The following is a 20,444-nucleotide window of genomic DNA, read 5'->3' as shown; positions in this document are numbered from 1 at the left end:
ATTCACTCAGATTGGGGGATATCTGGACATTTTTAGGAAATGTGTGGTCACGGCTTACATTTAGTGTGGAAAGAATCGCTTTAAAGTCCGTGTAGATGTAGTTGTCATTGGGTATGTTTCTGGTTGCCTCTGGTCCTCTGATTTGTCCGTGGTCATCATGTGTGACAACATCTTGAGGTTTTCATGCTGCTTGTTTTCGGTCCTTACTTGATGCAGGGCGTGTTTCAGAAGCAACAAAACAGAGAAATTCACAGAGGCTTGTATCAGACTCGTCCCCTCAGGGCTATGACTTCAGCTTTGATCCATTCTGTTCGAATTGAGCTAACTGCCCAAAAAGAAACATTGCGTTCAAGACTCTCCTTATACCTCCCATTGAATCTTCCTTCCTCTCTGCCCTCCTCACCCATCTTCCAGGCTCCCCCTTTAGCTGTGACCATGCCATGCACGAAGATTTGTAGCCTCCGTGTCATAAATAGGAGTGGTAAAGTATGTCTGTTGCATAACTAGTGTGTGCGGCACAGTGGATAGGCCGGTCAAGGTGAGATGACCCTCTGACTATCTCCTGATCAGATCATTTTACTACAGAGGCTCAGCTGGAGATCTCCCCTCCCCCCCCCACCCCACCCCTGCTCTCATTTCATAACTGACTCATTCACTCACACCAAAGCTGCCCCAGAGCACACTGACTGATTCAACAGGGATAAACTTTAAAAAAAAAAAAAAAGGTCAAAGGCGAGCATGAGCATGAAAGTTCATTCAAGTTTCATTGGCAGTGCTTCAACAGTAGTTTTTTAAATGTTTTATTTATTATGCTGCTGCAGCGTTCCACTACAGATACAGTCCTGTGGGGCAGTTATGAGTCCTGAAAAGTGGCTAAATCTACTTTTATATACCAAAAACTCCACGCAGATGCCAGACATGCCTCTGTGCTCTGATAATCAGGCAAATGCGTTCTGTCGACCTTGCCTTCCTTCCATGCTGGATGAAGCAGAATGTGAGGGTGAATGCCACTTGCTTATGTGTTCTTTAGAGATGATTCTACTGCAGGGAAATGCTAAGCTAAGCTAGATGTAAAAACTGGTAGATGAATGAATTGTCTCCGGGCTGTATTGTCATATTTGGCATACAGATGTAGAGTGACACAGATCATCTCATTGTACTCTACTAAAATGTCAATAATCTAGAAAATGTGTTGTATGTATAAATATACTCCTAGCTAAGGCAAAGGCCTGAAGAAAGCTTTATTGGACTGTGTTCAAGCACTCAGAAAGATACTGGGGTTGTACTCAGGGCCCAAGCAACGATGCCCACATTTTGTCTAGAACCAAAATACTCCGTTACTAATTAAAACCACAAAAACTTCTCTACTGTTGCGATGGTAAATTGTAGTTGTGTCATAATAAAATCCCCCGTTAAAGGTATTATGCTGGCCATGGGCGCTAATCTCCCTGAGTATGTTTGAAAGTCAGTGAAGTTACTTCTCAAAGGATCACAGTTCTATTGTCTCCTTCATGGCCCGTTGAAGGTCTGATGTCACACATTTGGAAGCGGTTGCACAGCTGATCTGTCTCACTTCCTGTCTGTCAAAAGCTTTCATTGTTCTACAAAAAAATTGCTTAAAAATGGCTAATTTCTGCATTGCACAAAGGAAAATGGAGGGCGTGATACCACACTACATGTGTGTCCTGGAGTTCCAACTTGTCAAAGCATTTAGATTAACATGTGAAACAATTGCTGTGAATGAACCTGCTTCACATCAGAGCTGATTGTGTGGTAGTCACATATAACGGGACCAGTGTGGACCCAGTGGACATAGAACTTGGTTCACAGTTTAGATAAACCCATCTGGTTCTTCTTCTTTGTTTATTAAAGCTGTAGCGTCTGTGTTGGTTTTCCGAGCTTGTGTTAAGTCTGCCCTGCCCGCAGGCAAGTCCTTGCCATCCGAGGCTGTGTTTGGCTCAGTGGCTGTTGCTTAGTTGCTTTGCGTCAGTCCGACACACTGTGCAGGTGAGTCTGGAGGGGGAGGAATGCCGGCAGGCAGGAACGCTGTATTTTCTGAACCTAGCCGTGGAGTCGCACACAAATAAACACATGCCCTCATGCACAAGGTGCATGAAACAAAGGAACTGTGTTCGCTGGGAGACCTGCAGGCTCGACAGCAGTGACCACAGTGGAGAGATTTGTCATGCTGGGGGCAGTTTTTATTGAAGTGGAGCCAACATCGCCTTCCACTGTGGATCTCTTGACTATGAAGGGGGAAATGTCTGCTCCAGTTTATTCACAGTGGGCTATTAGCATACATGTGCAAATGTTATCTGCGATTATTAGATGAGATTCCACTTTAATTCATTAGCCTTAACATATTCATGAATGTGCATACACACAAGTTTTTTCATACCTCATCCAGAATATAACCATATTTTCATAGAAACAGAATATGAGCGAGTTACTATGGTGGACCTGAGAGCTCAGTGGACTGCAACTAAAGAAAACAAGTAGACTTCCAATACATTTAAATGAAGAAAATACTAAACACTTGCAAAAAACCACAACATAAGACAACCAAGTTAACGAATCTTGTAGTTTCTGTCTCCATGACTAAGTATGATACAGGCTGTATCAGGCTGTAAGTGTATAGTATATATCTGCAATAATATCTGAATCCAGCAAGTAGAATGTTAAAGGGACAATATGTAATAATTTTAGTTGAAAACATTTAAAGATCATCGACAATTACCCACAGAATGTGAAGAAATAACAGTTTTGACATCATGATTTCTATGTATTGTGTTACAGAGATATCCACTGAAGTCCAGATCACTAGCTGCACTTCTAAGTGAGCTAACTGGCTAATGGAGTCCAAAGTTAGTAGCAGTTTGCAGTTACTCCAGTAATATGCTGCCCCACTTTGTTTAAGAATTCCACAGATGGCCAGTTCTTAAATACTACAACTTTAAAACTGAAAACTAAAACTGTTTATGGTCAGCAGCCCCTTTCACACAGCGAACAAGTGTGATTCAACCCCAGTGTTCGGTATACAAGGTACAACAGAGGAACAGGGAGTTATTGATGGTCCACCTCTGAGCTGGCAGCGTAGGTAGTAACAGCAATGAATCAATGTCTGTTCAAAATGAGGCAGGACAGGAGGGGGTGTGACATTTGGACAGTGGGTTATGTGTGTGACCTACAGAGATTTGAAAAGCTAGCAGGAGTTAGCAGCTAGCTCAAAGAAAAACAGCAACCCAAAAATGTCTGTATATTGGGGAGACAACGAGGACCAGGAGCTCAAACATCAGAAGCATCAAACTTCACCTAATATGGATGGGACAAGATTGTTATTGCCTTGTTATGCCGTTGTAACCTTTGCCAAGGAGGTGGTTATGTTTTCTCCCGCCTGTTTGTGGGTTGGTTTGTCAGCAGGATTACACAAAAGCTGCAGAACATATTCCCGCCATTAAACCGCAGTATTCTTCTTCAGAATAAAATACAAAGGCGTATTTTGCTGAAGATCTCGGGGCCACTCTTGGGCACCCTGTGCAACACTATAACGGAGACTCACTGTGTTATGTAAGCCCAGAGCTTCGTGTCTTTACAGGTGGAGTGTTGGTGGTGTACTGCAGCAGCCTACTTCACAAGTGGAACTCTCCAAAGTGGGCCTCACCATCTGCCGCCCCAGACTGCTGAGAGAAACGCGCTAATTGCGTTTACACCTGAAAATCTACAGTTCACGGTTCGACGTGTAACGACCAGCTCGGCAACTGAGCGGGAGTGAACAACTGTTCCACTGTTTATATGAAAACACATACACCTATACACATGCGCATGCTTACACAACAAACACGCCGTGCCTGTCAGTAATCCCTGTATTTCCTGGAGCTGATGTGGAACTGCACTATCCATCCACATGTGCTGTTTTTTTTCCCCCTTTGAAACCCAGCCCCAGATTTAGTCCTGATTGATAGATGTGAGCACATGCTCGCACACGGAGGGCCTGGAGTTGCATCACTCCTTCCCTTCCTTACACCACGTTCCCATTCACAGCATGCGGAGGGGTGCGCTGCTCCTTCATGGATCAGTGCAGCGTAAATCTGGGACACAAAAAGGGAGGCACATGGCAGAGGGGTGCTGTGTGCAATTACTGCTAATGATATGCCTCCATGCAAGCTGTGGCCGTAATTAACTTTGGAGGAAGCCTGGTCTATCTGTGCTCTGTGCGAGGGGATGCTCGCAGGAACAGGCGCAGCACTCAGAGCCAAGGCTAAGAAAGCAAACCTGCCTTGACATTATTCAGACGACATGTCTGCTACCCCAGATTAGGCATATTGGGTGGTCCCGTGTTAGGAGTAACATGATGTGGATGTTCATGGAGTTGTCCCCCAGAACTGAGCTAAAACTTGGGCTTACTCGTCAGGGTGTGGTGAAGCAGCCTGGTTGAATCGGAGGTCAGCAAGTTACTGTATAACTGGATCTTGACAGGCACCGAAGCCTAGTTCTGCCAGGAAAAGGTTTTTTTTTAAAAATATATATCTATTAGTCCTTACGATTATAATTGTAATCATTCTAATACTGATTGAAAAATGATTATCTATTTACTTTGTCAAAATTATGAAGTGAGTAAAAAGTTTCACGAGTAATTTAGATTGTATTATTCTGTAATTTTGACTCAGTGAGTCAAACCGCTCAAATTTGTACGTTGTGCTGTATTTACATTTCTATACGTTTGATATAATGTTCATAATGCTTATTTATTCACATTAGGAGTTGGAGGGGATGGTGTGGAGATTACAGGTGAGAAGGCTGCCAAACCACTGACCGCAGTTCAGCACTGCGTTTCAACATTTGAAATTGTGATACCATTCAGGAGTTTTAATAAGTCTTTAGGACAATTTTTTCTGTATTTTTGGTGACAATTGTGTTTGTCTGCGAGCAAAACAGGTATTTTAAGTCAAAAAATATATTTTCTTAAGCTTTATGGAGTGGTTTCGGTGCCTAAACCTAACCAGAGCATAAGCAAAGCGTAAAAAAGTTGCAACGTGAACAAATGTACAATTTCATCACATCTGTGGATTGCAGAAACATACACTGACTATTTTTTTGTTGTTCTCGGCAGAAATAGGTTTCCATTGACAGGAGACCCTGCAGAAACAATTTTTTTTGCATTATATAGTAAAATATACAGTATCTTCACTTGGACTTTTTAGAAACAGAAACATGTCTGTTACACAAACACATCATGATAAGGATGCAGCTGCCACTGTATTCACCACAGTGAACACTCTTCCTCTTAGTGTGTGAAAATGTGCTCCTCTAAGCTTTACTGTCATGAAGAAAATGAAAACCACGCAGCCCGGCGTCTGTGTTTACTTGACGTGTTCCACCTGTCCCTGGAGTTGCTAGGCAAATGGCATGGTGGCTTCAAAAACAGGCCTTGGCGTGTCTCCAGAGCTGTAGCACCAGAGAGCTGTCTCCTCTTTGTCCTTGATGCCTCAGAGTCATTTCTCACTGCTGTCATCTGTATTGACAGCCCAAGTTTGCTGGCCAAGGTTTTTAAATTGGGTCGTTTTATTGATCTGAGTTAATCATTTGGGGTTTGATTACTTCAGTCTCTCATTTACATTCACTGGTGGCCAGCCTCCCCCCTCTAGCTCGATGCCTTTATAATGTAATAGGGATAATAAATGTTTTATACGTAGGTCATTTTCTCTGATTTATTTAAATATTATGGCTTGAAGGTGAAAAATAGAATTGAACTTGTGCTGTAAAATGTCCGTGTGTGTCCTTGTCGGCCATAAAAGTGATTCTAATTCTGATTGAGGACATTTCAGTTGTGCCTGTTCCTCAACATGATGCAATTTTCCAATTTATTTTCTCCTACAATTGCCAAATATGCAGCCTTTCCCAAACTCGCCCCTACGCAATTCCAGGAAGAGACTGGAAAACATTTCTGAAGGATCTGGGTGCGGCTCAACTTGACAATTTACATGACAGCCAGAGGGTCAAGCCACGTGACCTCAGTAATCACAGTTTGGACCCCAACAGGAAGCAGCCGTCGGTCGTGATGGACTTTAAACTGTTAAACGGTGTGCGCTTGTGAGTCATGTGTCTCTCCCACACACAGGGATTCCTCAAATATTAACACAAGTGGACAGACTGAGTAAACATTGGGGCTTCTTTGTCAAGGCCATCTTTATTTCAGGTTGCTCCGGTCTGTGGTCGTTTCCCCGGCCATGAGCGTGCATGAGATCCTTGCTGAATCTTCCAGGATGTGGCTGTGGTCCTGGCCCAGCAGTAAGCAGCAGCCCCGGGCCTCAGCGAGCAGCTGTCAGCAGGCTCCAGAGAATCAAAGAAAGAGAGTCGCCCTGCCCCCAACTTTACCAGCCTGCCTGCTCTCACTGCAGGCACGAAAGGGGGATGGGCTCTTATGCAGAGATATACAACATGGAGGAAATCATGAGCGATTCCTCAGCATCCCTGCATGGTTAATTTTACACATGTGGACTTTTTATGAATCATGATGATTTATCGTCATTTTCAGGGAACGGTTCCAACAGTAGACGATCTGTTGAAGTCTTTGTCTGGGTCTTATGTGTCCTCCTCCCATCTGTCCTTCTCTTTCTTCTCCTTCTCAACCTCCTGTTTACCACCTCCTCCATTGTCCTCTAACTGTAATGGTGTCCTCTACTGGAGCCACAGTCAGGCGAAAGATCCTCCGGGGTTTTAAACCACCAGTGTGCCAGTGTCACCATGGGAAGGAAGAGAGTCTGTGTGTCTGCGTGGAAAAAACTAAATGACAGGATAATGTAGACGGGGCTGAGTAATGATTGCATAACAATCAAGCGCGCTCATGTAGTTTGCCAAGGAAATGAAAAAGCAGCGTAGTTAAAAGGTCGTGCTGGATTTACAGGTAGCGAGATGCATCTTAAATGTGAAAATGTCAGAGAGATCAGGCGTGAGTGATGTTTGACTTTGAACGAAAACAAGCAGAAACAGGCTGCGAATGACTCTGGATGCAAATTACTCACAGACGTTAAAGCTTCTGCTGAAATCCTCTCGTTGCGTAAAATCTTTTGATAGGCCACTAGAATTTTCCTTTGGTCAACGTGTCAGTGTGTGATTTGTTTCATCGAGCCTACAGTGCTTCACATAATTTCTGCTTCGTAAGTGACAGTAGAAGTCGATGTGGGAAGACAAAAAAAAGGTGCAAAAACATTTATTTATTTATTTGTTTAATTAACAGGGACAGTGCACAACTCTCAGCCGTACCACAATTAGCTACTAGCTTAATTTCATCTGTAGTCCCTGGGCAGGAACAAATAACATAAATCTAACACAGACAAGCACGTGCAAAAAACAAAAACAAAAAAAAACTCATCACACAAGCAGCCTTTCAAACAACAACAATAACACAGTTTCATACTCTTAAAACACAAAACAACACAACACAACAACAAGAATAAATTCAATGTTAAGACACAACACTAAAAAAAATTACATGAAGGATGCACATGAACACTTACAACAGTAAGTCAGATAAGCTCCTCATACATTTTATACCTTGACTTGTAAAGGAACCAGTAACTAAAACAGTGGACATGATAGGAATACTCTAAAGTACAATAACATCATTACATCATCATTCTGAAAACTGTGGGCCGTAAGCTAAAACCTTACTTAAGATACTGCAAATAGCATCACCCTCCTTGTATTACAGTTGCATAACATTGCTAGTGTTTTGCCAGGATGACCATTTCTTGCCATTTGTCCTCTCACCCAGTCAGTTCAACACACACGAGTGTTTTCGCCATCAATTGCATAAGAACACACACTTGAACGTCATATGAGTGTGTTCTTGGAACAGGAAATTCATGGAGACATTGCACTTACCACACCTTTGTGTTGCTAAGTCTCCATATCAACAGGACCCAGAGTCTCACACAAAGACAAAAGAGATAAAGAGTTATAAAACTGCTGAAGAACATTGTTTAAGACACTCATCATTACACAAATCACATCAAAACCACAAGCATTCTGGGGTTGGTTAGCTAGTCAGCAACAATTATATGGATTGCCATGAAATTTGCGTCCAGACATTGATGTGCCACAGAGGATGAATCCTGTTGACTTTTCTTCTATTACCAGCAGTAGGTTGAAATGTGTGGTTTGAGTAACATGTCTTATGACAACTGGATATGTAAGTCCCCCTCAGGATGATTGCTCCACTGCCTTTTGATCTGGCACCAGGTTATCAGGTCAAAATCTTTATTTGCTCAGTACTTTGGTTTATGACCACATACCTGCACTACTATTGACATTCCCATCCATCTCAATTGTTCTTTGTGGCTCGTAAGCAGAAGTTAGCATGCTAACACACTGCTGTTGGTAAACATTATACCTGCTGAACATCAACATTTTACCATTGTTACTGCGCACGTGTTAGCATGATGACGTTAGCGTAAAGCAGCAGTGTCACTAAGAGCTGAAGTGAATACTGATACAGAATAATGCCTGAAAAATAACATCCCCTGCATGTAGAACAGTTTCCTATAACCCTCGCTTCCATAATGCTGTGGGGTTGTATTAATTAGGGCCAAAGTAAGCTGCCATTGCACAACCAAGAGGCATTGATTTCCTTGGTCACTATCCCCTGGTAACAGTGCATTGACTGGACAACTATGGATTCTCTACATTGCAAAAGAAAAAAAAACCCTGCTGATGGAGGAGAAAAAAAAGGCAAAGGAGGGAGGTTGAACAAGAGCGAATGGATGGACACTGACTCAATGGAGAGCGCAGGTGTCGTGTCACAATCTGTTCCCTCGCTGCAATGTGTTTCTTCATACCACAAGGACGGACTGATAGATTTTGATTTCTAGGACAAATTCAGATACTTGTTTTTTAACTCTGGAAAGTAGTCAGGCTTCTAGCGGTGGCCATGTTGCTAACGCTTTCTTCGTGACACAGCGTCAATAGTATTGCCTAAACAGGGAGACGTGAGAGCAATTATTCCTTGATTAATATTAATATTATTACAGCAGTTACTAAAGAAAGAGTGAGGAATGAATCAGAAACTACTTGATAGTTAATGATTAATTCCTGAATAACTGTAATTAAAGGGCTAAAGAGTGGATAATGATGACTTACTAGATAGCATACTGGGAGATACATTCTACTACTACTACTACATTCATGACTCATTAAGTAATGACTAATCAATAAATATCTGTAAATCAGTCTAATGACCAATTTCTTACTGAGTTATTCCTGATAAACGATGAATCAGACGCTGAGTAAGTGGCACAAACTAGTGACGATTCATTATTAATTACTTCATCGTGAGTTGGGTTAGGGTTAACAAGTAGACTCATTGATAAAGAACTACTTTATCATTAGTTATCATTTTCTGTATCATATCCTAATCATAAAGTAATGAGGGGCTACTTAGTACCTACTCAGTATTGTGATTTTCTTTACTGGAAGCTACACAAAAAATAGTAGTTAATGATTAATTACAAGTTAATGAGTCTGTACTAGAAAGAAATTGGTCAGTTTGTCAATTCAATGATTTTGAGGAGCTAATTTTGACTAAAAGATTCATTCATATAGCATCTGTTCTCTTATATCTCACCGTTATCTCTATATGGTCCTTGAATGACTGTTAAACAGGGATTTCTCATTTACAATCTATTATTAATCAAGTAATCCCTGAGTTATTCATACTGTGAACTGTAAAGAAAATTACAAATATGTCTCTCACATTTGTCACGGCCCAAGAGCCAGTCTGTTACAACATGAACAGCTGATGATTTGGTTGATTTAACAGCCATCAGTGCAGGTTATGCTTCACTAATTTCGCCCGAGAAAGACAAATAGACTCTGAGTTAAAAACCACAGGGGGTCTCGGGGTACTCGTGCATTGACACATTTGATAAAAGGGAAGAGTGTCTGTTCCGCGAAATGGGGGAGTGTTGGACAAAAACGTCTCTAAAAATGCTTTCTACGTGGACTCTGGCCTTTAATGTTCTTCCATCATGGCAGTATTTGCCAATAAATATCACGTAAGCTGCCAAGCACGCAGAAAGCAACATTCCTTTTTTCAAGTTATCCGAACTCTTCCTTTCGTGGTGTTACGCATCGAGCTGATTTCACCGCCGGCCGGTTATGTGAGCAGATAAAACCCCAAAGGCTCATTTGTAAATAACCCAGGTCTACACTAGATTATTTATTCACATCTCAGTGGGGTGACATTTAATTTCCCCACCAAAACCTCTCCCGAAGTGTGTGTGTGCCCATCAGATTATTCCCTAGTGAGCTGTGTGAGCGTTGTTACTGTTTGACACATATTAACCTGAAATGTGTGGGATGGAGTTATGTACATTAGGGGGAGGGGGGACGGTTCTTGGCACATGCTCAGATCAGGATGTGTTAATATCCTAATATGTAACCTATCACACCATCTGTCATCTCTCATCTTGCTGCTGTTCCCTCTGTTCACACACATTTCTTCTATGTGGTGGTATTTACTGCATTGCATCTCCTCTGGTCTCCCTTTCTGTTTGGCTTTTCAGAGTTATCCTCCATGCGTCCTCTCCTGCTGTATCTGTCTATTGTTTTCAATCACAGCATGTCGCCAACATCAAAAGCATCAGGCACAATGGAGAAGGACATTCCAAGATCATCGACTCACACACAGTGAGTCAATGCGCGCACACACACACACACACACACACACACACACACACACACACACACAGGCACTGTTCCCCTCTGTGAAATGTACAATCAGATTATGTGTGGAATCTGGTTTGGGAATTCTGTCAGAAATGATTCCGTCTGTGATTGTGAAATATTATAATGTGTCTATGGAGATGAAGGCTGACACAAATGGGTAAATGTGTGTTATTTATGCTCACGTTTGTGGCTGGAATGTGTTCTGCAATGTGATCATGTGATCTTTAGCACTGGAGTCAATGTGAGAAACAGCAGTGTGTGTGCATTTAATGTGCTTTTGTGTTGTGTAAGTGTACATACACACATCTTTGCACATTTGTGTTGACTCCCTTGTCCCCTGTGTGTGTGTGTGTGTGTGTGTGCATAGCGCGGCCCTGCAGCTATTGCTGATTCCATCTGTGGACCCTGCCTCCTCACAGCTTGATCCCAGCACCACCTCCATTGTCTCACTAATCCAGGACTATTAACATTGCAGCACCACAACAGGCGCTTACTGGAGCCCCGGATGGCTCCCAAAACTCTCCCTCTCCGCTGAACAGACTGCAATCTAATTAACTCGGAAGGGGGGTTAAGGCTAAAGGGGTCCAGTGTTCATGTGTGTGTGTGTGTGTGAGGTTAACAGGATCCAGTGGATTAGCGCCTTCTGATAATGGGGCGAGGCTCAGCGGCTACAGGTGCCAAAATGAAAATGGCCTCAGTTGGGATCACCACATTATGTTAACACCCAAGATCAGCGTGTCTGTGTAGTCTTCTTGTTCATAGCCAGCATTGCATACAATCACACGCTTGACACTTCTCTACTTGCGTAAGGTAGTTTGACATATATATCCGCTTCACACGCTCCCAACTTTACTTCCAGTGTCAACTTCACAGTCACGTTGCCCATCCTCCAACCATAGTAACAGCCCTTTTACATCCTTCAAGATGTTTTTGTTCAGTGTTTCCTACAGTTTGTATCGTTTTGGTAATAACCTCAGCTAGCTTGGCTGGCTGCTAAAATGAAGAAAATCACCATCACGATCATGAGCGATCAGGTCGGGACTCTACTGCTGTCTTTTGCAGGACGGCCTACATCAGTCCCTTTAATCTTTGGCAGCTCTTCCATACACCATGTGTGAACAAGAGCCATAGTGACCTAATGTTAGCTTAGCTGAGTGACAAGCTAATATCACAATGCTAGGTTAACTGGGAAAAGTGAAGTGAATAACGATGTTGCCTCTTTCATTATGATCATCTCTCAGTGTGTTTTCCTCCTTAGTATCCACTTTTAACAGATAACTAAGCAGCCCACACATTATTAATAGTATTCACCGAAAATGTTGATAATCGCCTCAGTGTCTCGATCATAGCAGTTGGCGACATTAGCTAGTCCCTCAGCTTGGATAATGTTAGATCGCTTTGCTCTATTTTATACACTCTGCACTTGGAAGAGCCGCCAAAAACTAAAGCGACTCACGTACACAATCTTGTGAAGGCTCTGATCTGATTTTTGGGAATTAGGATGGAAAATTACTGCGATCACTGAGGCTGGAGGTGAAGGTGACATTACTGTAGAGTTGAGAGTGGAAGTACTAAGCCTTAGATAACATGCACTTTGTAATATTATATTGTGCCGGTGCAAGCAGTGACTGGTGATATGTGAACAACCTGATTAACCTGTTTGATTATAGATGATGTGTTAAGTTATCAGATTTATGTCTGGATAGTTGAGCTGATGCCAACAGGAAACCTTCCAGAACTTGTTGATTTGAAACCTGACAACTGTTTTGTCTCATGCTGATGTATGAATAACGCCTCCTTCCCTCAGAAGCTCCAGGACCTATGGCGCAGAATCAACACGCAAAAAAAATCTGTCTACGCCCAACGAAAAATAAGGGTCTCTTAAAACAAGAGTTACTCATGCTGATTTTGACTTTACATCTTTTGAAATAACCTGATTATTCCTTCAATCTGATTAGAGCTGAATTATTGGCATGTATGAAAGCACACACAGTGTGAACAGACATGACTTCCCAGAGTTTCATTTCCAATACTGATACAGGCGTGGTGTATGTGTAAGAGCTGCAGTGAAATGTAAATCTGAGGTTCTTCTCACGGGACCACTGTTCAATTTCGGTTCCCAGAGCCAGTTGCCTAATCCAGCTGTGAGCGACCAAAACCGAAGTGTGCCTGAAGCAGTGAGAAAAACTATTGTGCAAAACCCGATCAGACATCTTGTCAGTCACACCAGACCGTGGCACAGATAAAGTAGTTTTAGTGTGTGGTGACGGACGCTCTGTGATATCACAACAACTTGGAGTATATTTTACACTGTAGTATTTCTACTATGACAAGTTCAGGCATCTAGCCTCATGCCAGCGTGAGTCTTCAGCACTCTGAAGTCGAGTGGCTCCACCTTAGCTAATGGAAGCAGAAACACATAAATACCATTTACATCAAAATTGCAACCATTAAAGACAGACAATCGACTCCTTTTCTAATTGGCAGTAGATTGAGTTTGCCTATCTAGTACATTTTTTTCTGGGTGTCACGCTGAATGCCGATAATGCGCTGGAAAACAAACAGTAGACAACAGCAGAACATTTACCTTATCAGATTTTTAAGAATATAACAAGTGAGGTATCTTGCTATTTCTCACGTCCGTAGAAAGTTGCATATGCGGAGTACCGGTCAGGCAGCCGGCAAAGACCTGGGTTAGAATGCTGATTATACCCAATCCCAGTGAAGACAGAAGCCAGATCTTTTTTCTCCAGTGTGAAAGGATAAAATTTTGGATGAAACTCACTAATCCGGCTAACCCAGATAGCTGAGGCTTCATATTAGCACAAAACAAGGACTGTGAATTTTGTCTCTTGCATTGCTGTCAAATTTGAAAGGGATTACATGTTTCAATATAAATATAGAGTAAGCACATGTTGTGTTAAAATATACTGGGGAAAAAAACGTGTGTCTACCCTTTAATTCAAAGGAACGTGGTTGTACCAGCCGCTCTTTTCTCACCATCTCACTGTTACAAACCATGACGCATCAATTTGTGAAGCCCTCCAGCAGAGCAGGGTTACAGCTAACATAATAACTTCCTCAAGTCTGACTGTTCCCTCAAAGGTCAGCAGGCGGTGTCCAATTGGTCATTGTCACGAATGTGCACGTCAGAGTAACCAGGAGGGTATAAATGCAACTGCAAATGATCCACCCGTTCCGTTGAGTGGACTTTGTGTCTCAAATGGAGCTGTTACATTTGAGGCCGATATGAATAGCTTTCCCTGAAGGCCTGTGGTTTGACTGCAGCCTGGGTACAGACACAAATAGTTCTTGTAGATAAAAATCACACAATAAGACATGGTACAAGCCGAGCAGATTTTGCCCCCAGTGCTTGGGGGTCTGTGCAAACGGTCTTAGCTCAGCTCTGCGGAAGAAAAGAAAACAGATCTGTACTCAGGTTGTGGTTAAGCCAAGGAGCTTACTCGCTTACTGTAAGTCAGAGCAGCTGAGTTTGCATAGCTTCCTCCTCCTGAGGCCTGGGAACTGTTGATTCTTCAATATTTCTGTGTGAGTGTGCACATGTGGGTGCCTGGCGTTTGCCTCCATGCGAGCTCACGTAAAGTAGATGGGAAGGCGAGAGAGCTCGCTTCATGCACTCCCTGCTCTCCCTCATTTTTGACATTCTTTGGCCTTGTATGGCAGATCAGCATCAGCTGGTGCTCCAGAGGAGAATAATAACCACAGCTTGCTAAGTCGTCTGCACGCCAACGCCCTCCCCACAGTGGGTAAACGAAGCCGCTCATGTCATTCCACAGCTCATACTTCACATTTGTGTCCCACAGCTGGAAAAGCATGCTAACATCTGCACCGTGGAGCGCCATTAAACCCTTTCAACCCCCTTCAACACACTTTCACGAAGGTAACATCTGAGAGTAAAGAAACGATAAATGTACCGAACAAATTACAAGTTCTGGCTCCCTGGTTCTTTCCTCTCCGTCTCTCTGACCCATCCTCTCTCCCTACAGTTCTTGCCTTGATGAGTCAGTGTTTCAGGCCTTGATTGCGGGCTGTGTTCCCGGAGGGAGGAAATGCCAATGTGTGCATTCATACCCATAGCTGCACAGTCATTATCTCTGTCTCTTCATGTGAAATGCACAGGCATTTTTTTGAAAGGGGAGGGGGGGGTCTGCTATCACCGCCTCATCAAAGACGCTCTAACTCGGGTGAAACGTCAACATGAATTTAGGCAACAAAAAAGGCAAAGTGTACTTGTGAGATAACAAGTGTAATCTTCGTCCATAATAGCTGCTTTGTGCCTCGGGGTGTCAGATCGAGTTCGTCTTTGAGGTTTCGGTTCCCTCTGGTGCCTTCTCGGAAATGTTCGCAGTCACTTTGGATGAAGGTCAGATATGATATTACAAGAAAAGAAAAATATCTGCGAATCATTCTTGAAATTCTCTTCCAGGCCATTTGCTGTTAACAACCCTGATTCCAAAGAATTTGGAGGGGCTGTTTGAAAGGAAAATAAAAATGTGCACGTTCGCGAAGGCACCACTGACGCTGACCGGTGCATTAAGGTTTCGGAGTGACATGTGGGGCCGTACAGTTATCGCTGCTTATTCCAGACATTGCCGAGCCTTATTCTGCACACATTACAACCTGGCTTTGTTTTAAGAGTAGAGGTACAAGACTGGTTCATTTGAAAGAAGGGTCAGTTCTCTCTCTGGTTCCCTTTAGCTTGACTCGGGCGTCAGTTCTCTTTCTGTTAAACTGTAGTTCCCCGGAAGCTCAGACCAGAGGTAAACCTTAGCATTAGCGTGCGTGTGGACAGTTGGCATTTAATGTGTTCTTTGCTTCATTTCAAGTGAAACACAGTGGTTTCTTTATCAGAACAAACTACTCCTCATCAACATGCCTTGCTGGGTTTTTCCTTTTCTTTTTTGAGCATCTGTCATCTATGAATAAATACAATGGAAAAGGGCAAAGTGAGCCTGGAGCACTTTGTGTTCACAGTGCACAGGTAAACCTCCGTGATTTGAAGTGTGGTTTTCTTCACAAGGGTTTGAGTTCTGAGTATTCATTCTGTACATTTTCACTGTTGGTAGGGACACAGTGGGAACACACCCTTACTGTTTAGAGGTGTAATTTGTAAGAAATTACCAGAATTTGAAGGTCTCTCGAAAACTATGGGGTGGCAGCAGAATCGCTAACAGCTGCTCACTATACTGGACTTTCTTCTCTTTGCTGTATCTTTTATTTGGCTGGTGTGACTAGTTGCAAGTAGTTTGGTAAGCCGTGGAGCAAAGTGGCACAAGAAGCTGACTGAAAGGGCAACTGAGCTCAGTCAACCGTAGCCTACCATTAAGTGTATCTTACAATGAGTTACCAAACATAGTGCAGTTGTATTTTTCTTTTTGGTATGGAAAATTGGTGTGAAATATCTCATTTACGTGTTCCCCATTGGGAATTTAATCATTACAAATTAAGCTTCTTTTCTGAAATATATTCTGTAAAAAAAAAAAAAGTCACCATATTTAGGCTGATGACCAATATTTCTCCAGTATGTCTGTAATAGTCTGTTGTTGGCCAGCATAACTGACTGGTTGTGGGTATTCAACACATGTTAAAGCTTCAAGGTGGCGTGATATGTGCTTATAAGGCTGACGATGATATTTCTTGACTGAAATATCCGACCAGATCTTTAAATACATCCATTTTTATTCCAAAACTGGATCTGCCAGAAAATGTTTGTCAAAATATTAAAATATGCTCCTTTTCCTTACAAAACTGGAATTACAAGTGACATGACACTGGCCATATAACATTTCAAGTGGAACAGCCACAGCACTGTTGAGAGTATGATAGCTAAGAATCTGTAGTAGTTGAATGCGAACAAAGGAATTCATTGTTATTAGCTTGGATAAATTGGTAGAGTGGTTAAATTTGAATGTGCACTGTTACATAAGACCAGAAAAAATGTCATGTTTATGGCTCTCAGACCACAGGAACAAAGACTTTATGGTAAAACACAGCTATGGATTCTAGTGGAACAAACGCTATGTTAACCGTATATAAACAGGTCCTCCTTTAACTCAGTGTCCCTTCATTCCAGTTGAAGAAGGACGTCGAAATCCAGCAGAGAGGCAACGCATTTCTCACCCGCGGTTCCCCTCAGGCCATAGTGGTGTCTAACTGCCACCTCACTCTCTGACAGGTTTTCCACTCATCTCATCGACAGCTCACAGCTCCGGCTCAGAGATGAGTGACTCACCCACACGTGCGCACCAAGAGAGAGAGAGACACACACACACACACACACACACACACACACACACACATACACACACGCCCGCGCCACAGTGTGAGAGGTATCAGCAGGGAAGAAATCAATGGCTCTCTCTGACAGAAAAGAGCACTGCGCTGAATCTCTGCTAAAGCCATCCAGTAATGGCTTTTCAGCTGTCCCAGATTCAGTTGAATGAATCAGCCGGAACGACTGTATCTGTGACCCCCCCCCCCCTCCCCTTTAATCAAAGCAGCAATTAATTACCCCCTAATTAAATCTATCACAATCTGTGTTTAATGTGATATCTGATCTGAAATAATTATGGTCCATGTTTCCCTCCACAGCTCAGATGAAATAGAATATCTCAACGTAATGCCCCCTGGTGCTCAGGCTGCTGCTCACACAAAGCACGTCCACGAAGAATGTGTAAGTGAATACACATTCAGTCCCCCCACCCACACACACACACACACACACACACACACACACACACACACACACACACATGCACACACACCATATGCATCAGACTTTACAAGCTTGTTTGCTTGTAATGGTGTTTCAGGGTCTGAATCACAATGCTCTAACCTTTTGGACAGAATCAGTGCCAGGCTACCTTCATGCTGGCTCGGTGAGTCATGCAGAGTGGAATTATACAGAACAAAAGCACGGGGAAAAAGCAAGGTTAGAACAAAAAAAGACACTTACTTCTAGCACTGTCATTTGTTCTTATTCTATGCCATTACTCTTTTATCGTGTCCCAACTGGTGGCGACTTTTTTTCAAGATAGATCTGAGAGAACCCAGTGACAAATCCATCACCTCCATCATAGTGTTGCCATTATGTTTCAGGTTTGGGAATAGGGAACAAGGAATCTTTGATTGTTAGTGATTACACTTACTCACCATTGTCTCCAAGGGTCTGCGTTTAAAGGTGGTGGGGACATAAGGGCTCAGTGGAAAATGTAATGTAATGAGGTGATTTTCTGAGGTCAGAGTAAAACATTACAACAGGAGAAAAAAGCAGAATGCATCCTAATTCAGTTAATCTCATTGGTGAATTCTTATTTGCTGTTGCAAGCTCTTTTTTGGCCCATTTTAACGATGCTTTAGTCAAAGTGAAGGGAACAAAATTGGTCATTTCAAAAAGTGGTGGGGACATAATATCCCCAGCATCCCCCCAGTGTAAATGACATCTATGATCATCCCTACTACCAAATCAGTAGTTTTTAGCAGCAGAGCTCCTCACTGGTGACAGCACCATGATGAAAACTGGACACAGCGTTGTGGGCAGGGCCCCGTTCATTCCTATGAATGCTGCTGTTTTTTAAAATGAGTCATGTTTCCCGGGTTGTGAAGCAAAAAATGATCCACAGTTTTACAGCAACTTCTTTTACAATGTTATCTCTTGGGAAAAGGTCGATTTGGGCCCTAGTGCGCCACATGGCGATGTAATTACATGGTTTGGCCACTGTGTAAAATTAGCTCTAAAGTCCATTGCTCTTTCTGGGGGCCTGCTAAGAGCTTAGCCATGATATTCTATTTACTTCCTCCTTGAAAAACAATTACGAGATCACAGAGGCTGCAGAAATCCGAATCAGATTATTTTATCATACTGTAGCCTTTTGGAGTTGTTGACCTTACATATAGTTTTTGTATAGGCTAATACTGAACTGAGCAGAACATACATATCAGCTTGAACTGGCACTAGACTCAGGATGCAACTGAAGCGACTGCTTCATTGAGAAAAAAACTGAACCAAACTACACAAACTATGAATACAACTCTTTGAACCAAAGTGAACAAAATGATCCACCTCTTGTAGAACAATAGTGGACTGACTCACTGGCAAGTTAGCTAATCTGTAGCTGTCGCTGCCAGCTTTCCTGGAGAAGGTGAAGGGTTGACGGAGACCAATACTGTGTTTGACTCCTTTTTTTCATCTGGTTTTATATTAACTTTAATAAAGCTGTCAAATTAAACCGTCTAATTATGTTGGGTCTGAGCTAACATTGTAAAAATCTTTCCTTGAAATTACTATTGACAAAATGTATTCAAGTAAACATGAGCTCATCTAACGTTTTATTGAAATAAATGTTTTGACTTAACTCTTCTTCTGTCCACTGGGGATGAGCTTTTCAGATCGCAAGCAAGGTCGACCAGCTTAACCTTGACAAACACTAGCAGGCTAAGGAGCTTAATATGTGGCTTTTATGTGGCTGTGATCTAAGATAGATCATTGACTTTTCCTCCATTCCTCCACTGCTTATGCAAGTGTAGATGCAACTAGATAGCATAGAAGTATATAGTAGGCACATTTTTGGGGGGTATCGTAACCAGTGACTGAGAAACCCTGTACGTTTTTTAACACCTCTATCACACTCTGAGTGTGTGTGTGGGTGTGGGTGTGGGTGTGTGGTATAGGGTGACAGCGCCAGGGACTTTGCGGGAAAGCGGGCCATGAATCAACAGGACGGTGGTACACACAGGAAGGACTGCCATTACCGTCATTGGATTAACCTCCTCCCTGAATTAGCAGCACAACCTGTGACTCATCCGTCGGACTGTCTGGATTCCTCTGCACTATTCAGGATCGGATAAGAAAAACGCTCTCCAACAAACTTTGAAAACCTTCAGATCCTCTTTAATAAAAAGTCAATGATGAACCTGCTCAAATGTGAGGAAAAAGTAGTACAGTTCATTGTGGAGTTGCTCTTTCCTAAATGATCTCTGAACAAAGCAGTGGATTAAAGACGCAAAGGTTCTCATACCACACACATATCTGAACTCGCACTTGAAATAGACATTTTTCAGATTTGAATTATGATTAAATGACCTTCTGTGCTGTGCTGACTCAGGAACTCATAATATGACTCACAGGCTGTTCTGTGCTGTATCAGTTTGCTCTGCGTTATAGAGCGGTAAGGAGACAGTGCAGGCATAGTCCGTGTCTTGGCAATCAGAAATGTATTGTACACTGACAGAAAAGAATCCTACGCGGCATTTATGATCTTGGGTGGAGACACTTATTCTCTTATAAAACCGTCTCACTGCTGACTTTTTTTAAATGAAAGATTATTCCATTTTCCAGGCGACTTTGTGGGTTATTGAGAGCCGATTGCAGCACTGACACTTGTGGAATGTTTTCATTAAATTAATCCGGACATTGGTGCCGCGCCCTATTAAGTAAACTGGTTCCAGTTTTACAAAATCCAGCTGTGACACAGTCATCACATTCAGGAAGCATGACAAGACAGGAAGAGATGTGGTTTTTTAGGAAAGCCAATATCGTCCAACCCTGAGTAGTCGTTATGAAATATGGCCATGCTGTATGTATGCAGAAGAACTGACATGTCCATCAGCTTTGTCTGTGACTCATCCTGTCATAAAAAACACATCTGCTCTCTTTGAAATGATCTGCCTAACCCCCACGCCTATGTCTGTGCTTCCTT

Source organism: Sparus aurata, chromosome 15, assembly GCF_900880675.1.
Source record: "Sparus aurata chromosome 15, fSpaAur1.1, whole genome shotgun sequence".
Classification (NCBI taxonomy): Eukaryota; Metazoa; Chordata; class Actinopteri; order Spariformes; family Sparidae; genus Sparus; species Sparus aurata.
Note: the sequence above shows the minus strand (reverse complement) of the source record.